Here is an 18,340-nt window from a genome sequence, read left to right on the forward strand (position 1 = left end):
TGGGGATTATGATAAGGATTTGGCCTTGGTAAATAAAATGAATCTCATCATCCAGGCACGGATGGCGGTCCATGGTCTATGCCTCAATGATGAAAAAACGGAACTCATCATTCTGGGAATTACGCCTAATCTCAATAAACTTGGTCACAAATACACCTCTTTTAATATTGATGGCAACACCATTAAGGTCACCAAAGAGGTAAAAACCTTAGGCTTTTACCTGGACTCTAGCCTCACCTTTGCCAAACAGGTTGATTCCATGGCCTCTGCCTTGGCTTATACATGTAAACTGATTAGAGCTGGCGAACCATTTCTATCTAAAAATAGTTCTACTACTCTAGCCAGAGTGTTAATCTTGTCCAAATTGGACTACTGTAACACCCTATATCTTGGCGCCAATAAGTATATCGTCCGGAAAATTCAGATTCTACAGAATAACACTCTTAGAGCAGCACTGGGCATAGCCAGGAAAGAGCATATCTCTGAGGTAAGGAGACAAAATAATTTGCTCTCCACCATCGACAAAATCCTGCTCAAAACTGCCTCGTTAACACATAAGTGCCTAAACAATGCTGCACCCCGTTATCTTATAGAGAGAATCAACAGAAAATCCTCCAACTGGTCCACCAAAACTGCTTATACAAATTGCTTGATTGTATCAAGGTTCAAACTGACAAAAGCTGGAGGAAGCAGCTTCGCAGTCAAAGCTGCACAGCTTTGGAACTCCCTACCCCCCTTTCAGAGGGCGGACCAAACATACTCCAACTTCAGACATTACATCATCAATTGGTTCAAAGACAATGACCACTAAATACACACCTGTTACTGTCCTATTATCACCACTCATTTGCACTGCAAATAGAAACTAACATGCCTCTATCATGTTGAACTTCTCTTTCTATGTAATGTCCTCCAACTGTGCTTACTGTATGTATATAACTTGCTGTGGCAGTCAAAACTTTGACTGAATTATATCTGTGTAACTATGTAACCCTGTAACCGTAAAATGAAAATATTCATGTACCCTTGCGCCCTGATGCCCTCAGGTCTGGCACGCATTACAAATAAATGAACAAACAAACATGGTGGATCACTCAAAGGACCTGGGAAAGATCCGAACTTGCAGAAATCTTCCAAGCCATGAGATGGAGCTGATCCTGTAAGATTAGCTGGTGACACAACCCCTCCGGATCTGACAGGAGATGAGGGATTGGTGGAAGGATATTGGGGATATCTCTTGCAAGCTCCAGGGCTGGGAACCATACCTGAGAAGGCTGAAAACGACTGAGGAGAAACCTGCTGTCTGCGGCGGTGTGCGATGTGTGCTCCTGACAGTGTGGCAGTGAACTCTCATTAGTTGGAGTATGGAATTTTGCTTTGTTGGAGCCCTGAACTATTTTTCTGCAATTTAGTACTGTGATTATATCCTTATGGAGTTGGATTTGTGGGCCAGGATGCTGTCTACTCCTTAAAATATCACAACCAGCACGGAGCGCGTGTGGTGTGCATTGTGTGGTCCTGACAGTGTGGCAGTGCAGCGAGTTGGGCAAACGAAGCGAGGGAGATAGCCGTGTTTAATGGAGAGGTGAGTGGTTTATTATTTATTGACGTTGGGAAAACAAAATAAGATTGTATGTAAGATCTCCAGAGTGGGGAAAAGTGCCTTTCCCTTCCAAATGTCTCAAGATTGCTTTATTTCAGAACATGAACTACTTCAAATGACCATTGAAATGCCACTGCCATTATCGCCAGGCGAAGGTACCTCGCGGGACCCAAAAACGACTGTGACTCATACGGCTGCTTCCCGCAAACTAGTTAACACAGATCAAACAGCTCATAAACACATGACGGGGAAAAAACCTAAGTGGAAAATAACTACATACTTTATCCATCTCTTACCTCCCTCCTCCAATGCAGCAGAAGTCCTCTCTCCTTGCGGCCAGAACGGGGAGAACAATTGGAGGATCGAATTGTGCAAGCAGGGATTGTGTTTACAGTAAGCAGCACAAACAAGTGTAATGGAGAAAAAATGTGCTTGGATCAAGAGTACATGGCATTTGTACCAGATGACAAACTCGTTTTTTCCAGAATTAACAGACATATCAGTATACGATTTAGACTAACTTTCCTCCAATACCTCCACTCCTGCCATGCACCCTCCCAGCTGCCTGTCAGCAATACTACGGTATGTGAACCCAGAGGTGGGGGAAGATAGTGATCAAAACAAAAGTACATTCTAGGAAATAAATCAAGTCCTATGTATATTTGTATCACTACATGAAGGCATGAAAGTGCAGTCAATAAATCAGATGACACTACTTGAATCTCTTCCTTTCAAATTTAATATATAGGGATGCAATATAAGATAAAATCTTTCCTTAATTCGAAACATCAAGAACCGCCGCAAGAAGCAACCCCAACAACAGGGCAACTAATTGTGCACGAAAATGAAACAGAAATTGAATGTCATTCTGCTCCAAATCTTTCAAATGCTTCAACCAGGAAGATCTCCCTTTTCTAATTTTTTCATGAAGGGGAGAATAGTTCGAACTGGTGTATAGGAGAGCCAAGTACCCCCACCTCAACCGTCCCACCCATTTTACCTATAAAGTGGAAGCCAGAGAATGTGATGTACACAGAACAGCTGAATCGACAAAGAGCAGAGTATGGACCAAAGAGAATCTGGGAGACAAGGTACCCATTGAGAAAGCCATATCTACATACAAGAAAATATGATGGTCATTTGAATGAAATCCCTGAAGAAGCAAAGTCAATAAGCGTCAAGGATGAATGGTAATGTTATTTACCATTGTCAGTATATGTTACATGAAGCTGAGATGCCTTACATTGAAGAGATGCAGTGATCAGAGAATGCGGATATTCTATAAGGCATCAAGAAAGTATCAAGGATAAGTGACATCTTGAGATCAAGGGGAAGAAGCTTATGCCGCAGAAGCAGATGAAGATATCAAGTTATTTTACACGTGTACAAATGCAGAAGAAACGCAAGCAGCAAAGTAACTGTGAAGCTAGCTCTAAAGCTTATAGTTAATAGACTGCGGCAAGAGCCAACGTATACATATATGAATTAAGGAACTATGGATGTTTCCATTAACGTGTTATAGCAGGCTGGACAGTAGCAAAAGGCCTCATTTCAGTGTGTTGCAGTTAAAAAGCAGAAATTGAATTACAAGTGAGTTTCAGCTAAAGGCGAGGCTAAACGAGCCAAGAAGCCAAGGTCTTATCAAAACTGGAGTAAACTGACTTTGGATACAAAATCGTGTGAAAGAACAAACCTCTTGTTCAGAAGACATGAACATAACAAGGAAGACGTCAGAGGTCTATTAGAAAACAATATTAAATACACGAAAAACTCGATTTTATGGTCTTTAGTCAAATGGAAGCATGAAGTTGGAAGAACGAGGTGGTCACACCTACTCATGGAGGCAGACTGTGCTTCTCACTCCCTAATTTTCTCAGAGCTAAGAACACTCCGAAGGATGAATTTCAAAGGCCTAATTGACAGCAGACCACTGAGGTGATGATGGATTGATATGCTAATTGGTGGGAAGCTAAAGTTAAGGCGACCTCGCCAGCACCTGCATGGCCAGTCTGTTTGCTGCTGACGTAGATTGAAAACACTGAACAGGGTAGAGTGGCAAACAATTGTAGAGGACCTGCATATTTAGGGGTCCTATAGTTGTATAAACCATTGGGACGTCGTGTATTCAGTGACGTTCATAGTGGTCATTTTAAGGGGAGGGCTTAGTTGCCCACCTGATGTTAAGTAACCAATCACATAGCCATACTTTTTTAAACGAGTATGGATCATATACTTAGATGTTCACGAATAACCTATCCCAGTTACTCTTTGGTTTTTGTAGTTTGCCACGTAGGATGACTTTGGAACACGTGGTTTAGAAGTCATTGATGACACATACTGCTTATAAAAGTTCTGTTTTTTCTTAAATGCTTTGAGTTTGAAGATCGAGCGATTGCGTTGATGTTCGTTATGCTCCCTGTTTTAGAGAATTAATATTATAACAGTCTTCCTTTTTGTCAACTTCCTGAGTCGGCTCCATTATTGATGTATGAGTAAGGTCTGCATCCCCATCCATCTCAAGTGTAATTGCTACTCATCAAAGGGGCTGGTCTATCCAGTTCACTTGGTAGCAGAGAGAGGATGGTTAAATAGTCATTGTTCTGAGTAAACTTCAGAGTTTCTGCAATATCGGACGACCTTTGCCATTCGGCTGAAAGGACGTGAAGCTCCCCGTAGACAGTCGTTAGTGTAAAATCCAAAAAGTGTCTTGCAAGACCGGGTGTGACGGGTCCCCTAGTTTGTATAGAATCCCGTCCCACTTCTACATGAAGTGGATCGATCGGAAGGTTGAAGAGGTGATAAAAAAGGCAGACAATCCCGAGAGTCAGAAGAGGAAAAGATGATATCGGTGAGTAAAAAATTGAGTGAGTTGACAAAAGCACGGGTGATGAGTGAAGAAAAAAGAGAGTAATGGAGGGTGGCGGGATAAAATATAACGTGCAAGTAAGATTGTAATATATAAATGTGGGGAATGTGAAATGGACTCGAGTGTGGCCGAGCAATATATATATATAGTCGTGAGAGAGGTCACGATAAGAGAATACACCCTGGCCTGTGTTTTTTATGATGTAGCAGAAGAAGTTTGAACCCATAGTCCCATAGCGGAACACTAGGAGACGGTCCCGATTAAAGGCAGTTAATAAGGGATAACTTACACTCCATTCAGAGTATTTTTAGAGGGCATGACGAGTCTTAAGAAGAAGGTCATAGGAGATTTATGTAACCAGTTGGGTTTGTCTGTTTGTTTTATGTGGTTTTGTGAACGATGATGTCATAAGTGGAACAAATTATTTGATTGATTAGAATTGAACCTGATGGTTGTTTTTTAGCAAGATTAAAGTAACAATTGTGATTAGTGGGATTGGAGCTTGCGACGATTGGTGCTCGCTCATAGTATATTATTTTTATGAAACATATCCTTTTAAATCTGTGATTAAAAATTAATGAGTGTTATACAAAGTTAAGGACAGACGAGTTGAGAATGGTGGATATTACTCCACTTGTGCATCTCTGTAAGCAGTTGCTGAAGTATGCACCTAAACTCAGACAGTACAGTGCGGAGTGGGTTAAAGGAGCTACGGATAAAATGTTTATGCCATGGCCCTAAGGAGGATCACTATTGAAAGCAGTTCTGCAGCATATGATGACATATCTGCATGCAACATATACAGGAAAGAAGCTAGAAAAGTGATTAGCTAGTTTAGAGCTTTGAAAATGTACCAAATAGAGCCAGATGAACCGCCTCCTGTAGATTGGATACTTAATGTATGTAGAGAGGGGGGCGAGGAGCCCACTGCTCCACCCGCCCCGACTGAAATAAGAGATGAGAGCAAGAAAGACGATGGGTTATACTCATTGAGGGAGCTTAAAGCAGCGACAGAGTATAGAAACCCAGCACATGAGTCACCTATGCAAAGCAGTGACGAGGGAACGGAGAAAAATATTGAGAAAGATTTAATCTTTAAGGTCTCGAGGGACAAGTAGAGACCTGATAAGGAGAGAAGTGATCGAGCAAGTACAAGTACATCTCTAGACATAGGAAGAGAAATAAAACAATGGAAAGGAGAAAGAGACATGGCTGATAAGTAGGAGCTTTTGCAGAATGAATGGATGGGCGGTCAGATTTTGCTTAATCTCGATGGTAAAATCATCGAGGATGTAAGACAACGGGAAGATCAAGACGAGAAAGATAAAAAAGAAAAGGAAAGAGAGGAACGATTGAAAGATGAAGGAGCAAATAAGGAAGGATAGGCAAAGTTGAGAGCAGTTATATCAAGAAGAACAGTCTAGAAAACAGGAGAGAGCAGAAGAGCAAAGAAAATGAGATAATAGACAGAGGGCGATGGAGTAGCAGGAAAAGTTAGAACAAAAAAGAATAGAAGCAGAGGAGCAGAAGTTAAGGGATAAAAGAATACAGAGACGAAAGGATGAGGAGGTACGCAGGGCAAACGAGAGAAGCGAAATGAAGAAAAAAAGAAGACAGAGTCAGAGAGGAAGCAAGGAAACAAAGAGAATTTGACAATGATATGGAATGTAACAGAAGGCAGCGAGCATACGATCTTGATCGCCTGGAAAAGGAGATAAGAGACCCTGAGCCAGAAGTAGCATGGGAATACATAGAGGAATTCTTCCCAGAATACGAGTCATTACCAGGCCCGTCTAGAAGATGAGTTTGACTCTAGGAGTATTGGGGAAGCGATCGACAAAGTCTATTATGACATGAAAGCTGAGAAAAGCTTAAAGGGGAAGATAAAAAATGATCGACTTGAGAGTACTCAGTTATATGACACAGAGGGAGCCTCATGTAGTACGAGGCCAAAGGAGCTGTCTTTAGATAGATTAACTCTGAGCAGAGATGACAAGGAGAGAAGTTGCACAAGTTGGGGACAGGAAATGTCAGACGAAGACAGAGACACCTTCCATGGGGAAGAGAGTGGGAACATATGTGGTTCTGAGAAATGTCTCTCAATGGAGAACAAAGTCAGATGGTCAGATTTAAACGTACCCGTAGCCGGAACGTCAGAATTACTGAAACAATTAGATCAACCTAGGGGCCAACTCCACGATGAGAGAGGGGAGTCCCAGCCCCATGCAAGGAGACTGAGATTGCTACCAGGTAGAATGCAATGTGGCAATATCGTTCCTGCAATAGATAGACAAATGATGAGAGATGAAAAAGAGCTTGGAGCGTCACAGTTTCCCTTGTTAGAAAAAGGAGGGGCCAGACCACAGTTTATACCATGGCCCCAGATGGACAAGGATAACTTGAGGTGTAAACTCCCCAGTTTAACTTCGGGTACTGGGAAATGTGTTCAGGAGGAGAGGAATTCACTGACGGGCCCATAGGTCAGCGCTCACCCTCCAGAACTTGTAAGACAAGATAGCTGCACCATGTGAGGAAAGGGGGTGCAGGATTCAATTACTACAACACGACTCAATAATGAGGACTCAGTAAGTTGGCAAAGGGAAATCTGTTTAATGACAATTACATCAAACAGAGAAACAAATGGAAATCAGCAGCATTGTGATCACCTGTCTCGTTCCGACTTCCTCGAACTTCAGTCGGACAGCACTTCTTGTAGGCAAAAATCATCATCACTGACGTCTAATTTCTATAAAAAATCATCATGCAATATAATTGGTTAGGAAAGGTAACTTAAGTATAGGTGTTACATATGAATATGATAATAGGGCATGCAGATTGGATAACTCTTATCGGGTGGGCATCTGCGCCCATCCCTTTACATCACGCGTGATAGACGTCACTTCAACTACGACATCCTATTGGGTACAATATCTATAGGACTCCAGATAACTTGGTCCATTGTGATTGGGCAGGTTACACCCCTAGACATAAATTTCCACTTTTAATTAGCAGAATGCAGAATGGACACCCCTGTGCCTGGTGTCCCAAGTGTCACCCTGCCTCCCTTCCATCAATCAGTGTTTTAGGGCGACGTGTCAATTAGTTGGCTAAGGATGGCTTCGAAACTGTAGTCTCTTATTGAGAAAAGTTATGGCATCCTCGGGTCATGGATGACATCAGGCGATGGTACTTCTTCGTGCCTGGCTGGTCACATGTTAGTTCACCACAAATCTGCTTCAGTTTCCAGCTTTTAGTGCATTTAATTCTGTTTCAGCCTAGCCATCTGCATGGGCCCCCCTTATCTTGACCTTCATGAGGCAGGCTGGTATGCTCTGAAGTTGGAGTCTTATGAGCTGACGCTCTCCTCCCCTTCTCTGGTTGACCTTGATTTCCTAGGCATGAACCGCTATTTGTTGAGTTTCGATTCCGCTCCTTCTCTTGCCTTTGGCTGGGTTTCAAAACTTGGCCTGTCAGTCCTCTGGCCGCCTAGGTACCTTTCTGCTTTTACAAAATGGAGACGCACTTGTATAATGTGCCTTATTGAGGTAGATATATGGTTGTTGCTTGCCGCTCTATCTTCTACTAAGCATTGCAAGCAATATCGATTTCTTATCTTGCGTTTCAAGCCTATTTACACACGTTTAACAGGACGGTTGCTTCCATCTTGTCTTGTAGCACTGTTTCCTCACGTTGTAACATTGTCTCCTTTCTGTGCCTATTCCATTCAATTTCGTAGTTACTCACACTGGCGTGTTATCTTCGATAGCTGCTTTTGTTCATTCACGAGTCTGTTCAGGCCCTTGTGTCATTTCCACTGGCCTTCCATTAAGGCTTTTGGGGTCTCTTTGTGGACCATGTGTAGGTACTCCTCATTTCGTACCAGCGGCTGGTATGGCTGTCTGATAGGGTACCATGCTGCCCAGGGTTGTCTGGTTATGGTTGCTTCAACCGGTATGGATCTTCTGATGTACACTGGGCAGAGTCCCAGTGCAGCTCTTTGTAGGTTCATTTGCTCTTCATATGTCACACACCTTGGCGAGTACGCTCCTGGTACCTCGAAATGAGGGGAAGAGGTGCAGGCCATGTCTGGGACCTTCTCTACACTCCCCCCTCTGGTCGGTTCATCGACCACTTCTGCAGTCTCCTTTGCAGTCATTTCTTTTGATTCTTCGGTGTCATGCTCATCGTCCTCTGCGTTGGTACATGATGGTGTGAATGTGTGAGCCTTTGGAGTCCATATTTTTATCACTCGCTTCAAACTCCCTGCTGTTTTCACATGTTCGTCTTTGTTCCATGTCATTAGCTGACATTGTCCGTTTGCGCTGCAGTAGATCCATTTTCCTTCATACCTTCTTCGTTTCTTAGGGTATGTGAACTTTGTTCCCTCTGGCGCAAATTTGATGGCTTTCACAAAGTCTCTTATTCCTTCATCAGTCAGGTCTCTGGGCTTCCATCCTGGTTCGACATCAATCATTATTTTCATCCCTATGGCTTTCTTCGCAGTTTTCTGACACTGTGTAATGATTATCTTGAAAACACAGAATCCTAGCAATACCATTGCTAATAGAGCTCCCAGAAACTTGAATATATCTGCCATCCATTGTGAGACCCACGAGAATAGGTCTCCAAACCAGCTGTCATCGTCTACTTCATCACTTTCATCGATCATCTGATTTTTCATGTTGTCAGTATGCTTATGGCCTCTGTTAGGGTTCCGTTTTCTTCATCATGTGATGGTACAAATGTGCAACATGATTCTCTGATTTTTTGCAAAAACACCTCCATCCATTGCAGTGATCATGTCAAGCACATATCTGTTTTGGAGGGTCATCAGTCTGATTTCTCTCAGCTCTTCCTTGATCACGTTGAATCCTTTTATAGTGGTATTGATGGTCTGCGATAACTCCCATCTGGTTATCTGCAACCATTTAGTATTCACTCCAACTTGGATGTGGGGCAGGAGTAGTGTTGTGAATACTGTTGAGGTGAGGCTGAACAGCCTGTGTTCATATGGGATTGCATGGAATGCCTCTTCTGATTTGGGAGAAAAGTAATTTTCCCTCTTTATCCTGGATACCAGTTCCACAGATCTCCTTCTTCTTAGATGAGCATCTGCTTTCGGGAAACTGTCCAATTTTAGGTCATTCTTAGGGATCACTAGTGCGGAATGTGGACGTTCACTAATATGCATATACCTCCCCAGTTTTTCGGCAGCCTTATGTATGCCTTGGATCCAGACACCCAGTAATGGTCCATAATAACTGCGGTTCCTTGTGTCATTCCTGGAGCTTCAAAGATTTGTCCGCAGTTTTGATTCTCTCCCATCTTCCTTGTTCCATTGTTTCTGAAACATAGTTTTGGGTTCTCCAGTGGTACTATTTGCAGGGGTCCTCCTCTATCTTCGACCCATGTTAGCAGTTTTACCAACCTTGGCCACAGAGGTTTGCAAAACCTCTGAAAATTGTCTATTGCTTCTTTGCAGTCTCCAAGGACCATCCATGCTCGGCAGATTACTACTCCGTCCTCCCATCCTCCTGGGGAGACCACTGACCCCCAGATCTGCATTTGACCTCTGTTCTTCCAGATTTGAGCCTCTTCTGCAGTCTTCCCTTGAATGTTCAGCCTCGGGTTAACTTCCCATCTTATCCCTGATCCTTTGATGCCAGGGTTCTCGTACCTGATCACATGATTTCTGGTGTGCGCTCGGTTTCTTGTTTTAATGTCCTTGACGTAGCCACCTTCATCTGGGTAATCCTTTTCGTTGGCCCATATCAACGAGGCGTCTCTTCCCATAAATTGTCCTCTGGTGTTGTACATTGCTACACGTGACATACAGTGTGCTGTAGGGACATCAATTTCTACAGCCACGAAGATCTTGGATTTTCCCATGCTGTATGGCAGGAGTGCACAGATGAAGCATTCTCCTTCTGACTGCCTTCTTCCTACTTCCTTCATGTGCTGGTACCATATGTTGCTTCCGAGATGGGCTGTGCTGTCCAGGTAATCATTAAGTTCATTGTTTTCTTCATGAGGGCTTCTCTTGATTCTCAGCGTTCTTCTGTAGTTTGCTATGACTACGTCCCTGAATGCATCTGTGCTGCTTTTCCACTTCGGGTATCTCGATGGAGCAGGCTGCCTCGGCTGCATCGCTGTTGTAGGAGGAGGATTTGTGTTTCGTTTCCTTCCCTTTTGTAGTCTGCCATAAACTTCCCATAACCACCATTGGTTCACCAACCTCCCAACTCGTGGCTGTGTTGTAGGCCTGCGGCTTGTTCCTTGCGTTTGAGCAGGTGTGCTTGCTGTTATAGTTTCTATAGTTCTGTTTTTCTGCTCCTCGTGCAGTTTCTTTGCTAGGACTATGAATGGGAACAAATAATCTATTAGCATGTGTGTATTCTCTGTGAATTCTTTCGTGGCACTTCTGTCCTTTTGAGGGATTTTGCTATTTCCTGCATCTTTAGTAATTCACCTGGCTTTTCTTGGTCATTTCCACTATTCTCTGGAATTGAATGTTCGGCAGGCAGTCTCTCCTTCTCTGCTGCCTTCGTTGGAGGCCTTGTAGCCATTGACACTTGCCCTTGGTTGTGTGCGTTCTGTGTGTGGGTGCGTGCCGTGGTCAGTGCTACATTGTCATTCATCCCGTGCTGACCCTGTCTCCAGCTTTTCTCTTCATATGTTACCTCATATGTGTCTAAATCATTGCTCATTACATTTAAATTGAGTTCGTTACTTTTATCATCAAGTTTTCTTGGGACTGGAATGACTATAAAGGGTCTGGGTGCTCTCGTAGGCCCCAGATGTTCATTATCTGGTGGGTGCACTGAGATTGGGGCACTTCGCTCACCAATAAAGAAAGCAGTTCTGATTGTTAATGACAGAAAAACAATAATAATAACTATACATATACACACAATCGTTCGGAAGGACAATTTGCAGCATTTTCTTCCAGGGAAGTGGGGGCGCCCTTCTGTTGGGGGTAAAACCAAGTTACTGTTCTGGGCCCCCATTTCGAATGAGTTCATAGTCAATTATTTATTCCTTCTTTTGATCTGGTCTCGTGTATCAAGAGGTCGTTACTATTAGAGGGACGAGTGCTTCTCCAAATGTCCCCCCTCACGTGAGTGATGATGGTAGTCTCTGGGTACTCAGTACAGTTCCTGTGCTAGACTATGGAAAAGGGTTAGGCTAGCACCTTTGGTACATCATATTCATTATACATATCGATAATAGGTGAGGTCCCAATACACGCCTCAAATTTGTCTTGGTCCTTAGGACATGCTGGAACTTTCTCAATGTGAAAGAAGGAAAAGATGGAACTGCTACAAATCACACAAAAATAAAATGTTGTAAAAATAAAAACAAAAGTAAAAATAAAAGTGACCATATGAAAAAATAGGAAAAAATTAGAAAAATGCAGAAAAATGAAAATAAGATGGTGGAGTTCTTGTGTCCGCTCGTTTCACTCGGGCTCTAAGTGACAAGTTGAAGAGCAGTGTCTCTCTCCTCGATCTGCTCCACGGCGGAAGGATGACGAAAAGTTTTATTGTGGATCTCCTCCTTCTAAGGCTCTCCTTAGCAGTGGATGTCTGTAATTGCTTCTCAGTTGCGTTATGAAAGCTCTCAGGAGTTTGTTTAATTGTGTGTTCTTTACTGGGTCTCTGAGGAATGTGGGTACGTCAACATTGTTTGGTCTGCCCACTAGTTCTGGAAAGTTCTCAATGAGGTGGAAGAAGACTTGGTATGCGTATCTGCTGTCTTCTGGTGACAACGACATTCGCTCTGATTTTCTGGTCTCTAGATCACAAGCCTTTTCTTGTGAACAGTTTTTACACTTTCCTGCTGCGTGGATTGCAACCACGTAATTCAGTTGCTACCACACTTGGTTTAGGAATTCGTTGTTTCTTGGATCTCTGATAAAGGTTAGGGTATCTGTGGTTCTCCAGACAAGTCCTGGGCACTCCTCTATGATTCGGAAACACAAGGTGTATGTCAGTTCATCGATGATCACTTGAGGTCGAAGCATTTGTGTCCTTATTCCAAGTACTCTGGCACTTTGGAAAAAGCCTCTGCGAGGACCGTCAGTAGTTGCCGTATTATCTTCCTGTTAGCTGGATTTTTCATGAAATCTGGGATGCTGGTGTCTCTCCCTAGAAGTGATGGATATGTCTCTAATACTAGCCGAAAACAGGAAAGCACATCCTTTGTAATATTTCTACTGGGTTATACCATAAGTTTTATGACAAAGTCTTGGTACTGTTTGCTTCAGGATATCGTTTTTGGTTCTCAGAAATGTCTTATTTTCCGCTTATCAAAGTTTTAGGGCTTTTCCAATGCTTCGTGTGGCTTTAAACGTTCATATAAGTAGCGTTACTGCAGCTTTGGATGTGCGGTTCTCTTCTTTACCCTGCAACTGGGATGTACAGAGTGTTTGTTTTATTGTTTTTTATTCCTTTCAGTGCTTAGATGGAATGTTCAGTGTAAGGCCAAGTTTACACAATGAGCTCTCTCATTTTGTCTTTTCTGATCATGTCTACTTCTTCCTCGTCATGGATCTTGTCTACACGTGCTGAGGTTCTTCCCCGTTGTCTATAGATTCTTCGCAGCTGGATGCAGCTGGAGGACCCTCTCCTGCATAGGCTTAATGTCATTTAGGAAGATCCATGCTCTTCTGCCCTGGAGCTTGACGGCGGACGGGGTGCAGTCCTCTACGATAAAGGGGCCATTAAATCTTGGCTCATCCCACCTTTTTCTTGCGTGGTTTCGTACCAATACTGCATCACCAGGGAAGACGAGGGGCACACAAAGGATTTGAGCTGCGCCTGGTTCAGCACTTCATGTTGTGTATTGTGCTGTGCTGTCCCCTTTGCGCCGTCGCTGCAGCTGGCCTGTAATGACAGAGGTGCTGGATGTCATACAGTCAAGATACTTTTGCATCTCTGTTCCCAGAACCTCTCTATTCGGCTGGGCATCACAACTAGCTCTATCTCGGGGGGCAAGAGGGGTCCTCATCCTTCTGCCTGTAACTATCTTGTGCGGCGTGAGATGATGGTCGGATCCTGGTTTCTTCCGAAGTGCATACAATGCCAGTGGTAGACCGTGCAGCCATCCCTTCTTTAATGTGAGCTTAACCTTCGCTATCCTTTCCTCAAGCAAGCCGTTGATCCGTTCACATATCCCGTTCGCATCTGGATGATACGCCGACGAGAACTTGTGCTTTATACCAAGCAACAAGCTAATCTGTTCAAAAACTGAATTTACAAAGTGAGCCCCGTTATCTGATCTCATTACTTCGCACACCCCCCATCTAGGGAACACCTCCCTCACTAGGAACTTGGCAGCACAGGTAGCATCGGGGTGTGTACAGGAACCTGCTTCTATCCATCTAGAGAATGGACACACCACCACAATTACATACCTGTACCCGTTGCACACTTGAATCATGTCGACGTAGTCGATATGCAAGTGCTGGAATGGCCCATTCGGTCTGGGGATGATCCCTCTCACTACTTTTAATGTGTGCCCAGCGGTGAATTGCTGGCAGATTATGCAGTTCACCATGAAAAATGCAACATGCTCTGCTAAATTCAGTGTGAACCAGTCTTCTGCAAGCGTTGCAGCAAGATTTTCTTTTGTCATATGGATGGTGTAGTGCAGTTGTTCTAACGCTACTTTTAGAAGGGCGAAAGGCGTTACTGGTTTACCAGTGCTGTCTTGCCTCCACAACCCATCGGAGGGGTTTAAAGAACACCCTCGATGCTTCCACAAATTTTTCTCCTCCTGAGGTGCCTCCCGCTGGTGCTCCATTAGCTGAGTCTGCCCCATATTGATATAGGCTTCTGGTGTGGCTCGCGCTACCATCATCCTCTCATTAGTACGTGCCACCTCCACGTCCATGATTGTTTCAGTTTTGGATGCCATGCGCTTGGTTTCCGTGTCCGCTTCATGATTTCCACGTGACACGAAATCTGTCCCCTTGGTATGAGCGGCGCATTTCACGACCACTATGCCTACTTGGAGCTGTAGTGCTTTTATCAGCCTGTCCAATAAGGCTGCATGTTGCCTTGGCGTGCCGTCTGCTCGGAGGTAGCCCCTCCTTTTCCAGCGTGCTAGACCTGCATGTACTGTGGACGTCACATAGGCTGAGTCACTGTACACAGTTACTTCCTGGTCTGCATGATTCTCAATGGCGAGTATCAGTGTCAGCAGTTCTGCAGCTTGCGCAGAATAGTGAGAGGGTATTTGCACACTGATGAGTGCTCAAAACTCTCCATTCGCTAGGTGTTTTATCATGGCCACGCCTGTATACTTTTGTCCATCTTCTTGGTCGATTCTCGAAGAACCGTCAATAAAGATGATCTCTCAACTTGCCAGGGCGTTTTCCTTTACCCTGGGGATCTCATCATAGAATCCCTCATAGTTCGCACAGTCGTGTATAGGTTCTCCTTCTGTGACTGGCTCAGCTATTAATGTAGCAGGATTCACAGTTTTACATCTAACTATTTTGATCGATGGATTAGAGATAATCACCTCATAGGCGGATGCTCTCTTGGATGTTAGTGTGCCCTTTGGCTTCTCTAGTATGGTGAACAGCAAATGTTCAACATATAATGTCATGGAGCACCCCATCACAACGGCTTACGCTTTTTCGATAGCGAAAGCGGCAGCAGCTAGATTTTGTTCGCACAGGAAGTGGCCCTTCATAACCGGGTCCAGACTCCCGCTGTAATATGCTAGGGGCTTGTACCCCAGCGAGGTTCGCTGCGCGAGCACTGCTGTCATAAAATTACCATCAGAGTGTGAGAACTGGTAGAATTCCTCTGCATAATTAGCAATCCAGAGAACTGGGGCCTTATAAATTGCCCCATTGAGTTCTGCAAACCCTTTCTCCATTGCCTCAGTTCATTCAATTTCTCCTTTTGTTGCCTGGGTTTTCTTTAAAGCCTGAAGCAAGGGCTTGGTATACGAGCTGTAGTCAAAAACCCATGCTCTGACATAATTGCACAGGCCTAAGAAGCTCTGCATTTGTTTTAACGTGCGCAGCTTGGCTGTGTTCATGATGGCTTCAGCCCTTTCTGGGGTTAACTTCTTCCCCTCATGAGAGATCAGTTGCCCTATGTAGAACAACTCCTGTTGACAGTACTGCAACTTTTCCTTATCAACTTTGTATCCCTTTTCAGCCAATATAGTCAACAGCTGGACAGAGTCGTGCCTGCTTTGCTCTTCAGTGGTGCTGCAGATCAGAATGTCATCTACGTACTGCAAAACAACACTGTCCACCGCAATATTGCCTAGGTCCATTTGCAGGACTCTGTTGAAAATAGACGGGGACTCACTATACCCCTGTGGCAACCTCGTACTTTTCAGTGACCTGCAACCTGCCCCCTTCAGGAGGCCTACATCATAGGACCCTGTAGTCCATACCGAGGCAGGCACATGGGCCATGTCATCCTCAAAGTATTCTGGACGTACCAGCACAAGCATCATTCTCTGTGGCACCTCCTGTCTGATCATTGTGACCCAAAATGTGAGACTTACTTCCACTCTTGTCTACTCTAGGTCAGGGTGCTCTTCGAACAGATCGTCATCGGTGACGTCAGTCACTCGATACCCTTCTTCAATGGCGATAATAGCACACCATTGTCTGCCTTTGTCATCATATCCTTCGAAAAATACCACTTTCCCTCGCACTGCAGCAGATTGTATCATTAAGGGAAATACTTGCCCCTCCTCTTCGTGCATGGGTATTCTTGGTCTGAACAGAAACTCATCAGGGGTTCTCATAGTTTTGCCTGCGAGGCCTGGCAGTCCCGCCATAAGCACCAGCACACCATATGCAAAGACTTCTGGCTCTAACGGCACAGCTCTCATGGCTATACGTCCTGAGTATGCTCTGATCATTTCGCACACGTTTGAATAATGCATTCCTGGAGTGGAGCACACTATACCATTCTCGGTAAATGAGATGGTCATGTTTAATTTAGTCATCAGGTCTCGGCCCAGAATATTTACTGGGGTCTGACGTGAATACAATAGGGGTACATTCATTTCACGCTCTCCCACCTGAAACTGGGAGTGCGTCTGTAAAGGGAACTCTACTATGAGCTCCAGTGAAACTCTGAGTATCTATAGCCTCGCCGGACAAGGAAAACCTGCTTTCTCATATGCATGAGCACGTTGCACCCGTGTCAACTAAGAAGGAATATTCTTTCCCCCCTATGGTGACATTCACCCTTGGTTCCCTGTTAGGGTCTGGTGTCACTGATAGGATAGAGCACATCAGAGTCCCCCGTGAGCTGTCCTATTTCATTTATAAGTTCGGCCCACTGTATACTTGTTGATTTCCCCCAGCCCCAGGGTTAACTCCCCCTCCGGAGCTAGTGCCCTGTGACATTTGCAGTGGTGCCTGCTGGGGTTGTCCTTGAGGCAAGTTCCCCATGTTCGGTGGTTGAACCACTTTGCTGTGCACCTTGCTGCACGCCTGACGCCTGCGGCTGCACTGTGTAAATTTGTGCACCGCCCTGTTGCGGGATGGCAGGCTGATTCACCATGCATGCCCCCATCCCTTGGCTGTTTTGCCACATGCCTTGGCTTCTGCACATGCGCACCACGTGTCCTGTCATTCCACACCGCCAACACGCTGGCGGTGGTCGGGCCATCTGTCCATCTGGCATAGCTGGACCACCCATCTGCGCGTTCTGAAATCCATTTTGATTATTCTGAAAGCCTCCCTGGTTACCTTGAAACCCTCCTTGATTACTCTGCCACACTCTTCCTCCAAAACCTCTTCCTCTTGGGTAAAATCCTGCGTTACCCTGATTATTCTGCGATGGGTTGGCCGCTTGTTGTGCGCTTGGTTTGGATAGCCTGGTGAGCATTGTTCCATCGAGAGCATACTTCGAGAGCTTCTTTTGCACCAGCTTTGCCTCCTTGCCCTTACGAGTTGCCTCCTTTTTCCAATTCTTTTCTTGCAACAATCTACAGTAGTGTGCAATTGTCAACTGTATTTTGGCCCATTGTTTTGCTTCTACTCCTACCAATTTTTTTAGCTGCTTCTGCACCGGTTCAGGCAACCCTTGGCATAATATGTGGTAGAATACAGGGATAGATTTTGTCCAAGACTCATGCGTTTCGAGCACCCACGCGTCCTGAAAATTCTGGATATAAATCAACTGGTCCTCTGACTCTTTCATTTTTCGAGTCATTATAGCCCCCATATCAGAAGTGTCTGGATATAGCGTTCACAGCGCTTTCCACACTGCTGCCCTACAGTTATTAAACGGTGCTCCGTCATGGGAGGTGTTAGTTAGGGTTACTCTAGGATAGCCTGCCCATTTCCATACATTATCTGCTCTTTCACCAAGTATGGCAATTAGGAGGCCCTTAATGTCCCCTATGGCTAAGCTGATACCCCATGTCATTTTCTCTAACTCGTGTATCCACTTTCCAGCTCCCGATGTCAGCATTGGAAGCTGATTGTTAAGGTTCTCTCGGTCCATATGTGGCCATGGAATATACTGTGGTCTGGCTCCCCCCTTTTCTGGCAACGGGAATTGGAATGCACAGTCCTCCTTCTCTTTCCCCATAGCTCTCTGGTCTGTCACCGGGGTGGCATTCCCGCCTTGCCGTCTACCTGGCAATGCCTTTAATCTGTCTCCATAGGCAGGTGCTGATGCCTCCCTCTGACCGTGGGGTGTTCCTTCATGGCGGCCAGACTGAACGGCAGACTTTGGTGCCCTACTTGTGGACCCGCTAGCGTCTCAATATTTGTCCCGCTTGTACCTGGTACCGCGTCGCTTGCAGGAAAGAATTCTTCTATGTCTTCCCATTCTACTGTAGGATTGGGTTTAATCACTTTCCGCTCTAAATATTCA

The sequence above is a fragment of the Ambystoma mexicanum genome, chromosome 2p (genome assembly GCF_040938575.1).
Source record: "Ambystoma mexicanum isolate Mex_15411 chromosome 2p, UKY_AmexF1_1, whole genome shotgun sequence".
In the NCBI taxonomy this organism is placed as follows: Eukaryota; Metazoa; Chordata; class Amphibia; order Caudata; family Ambystomatidae; genus Ambystoma; species Ambystoma mexicanum.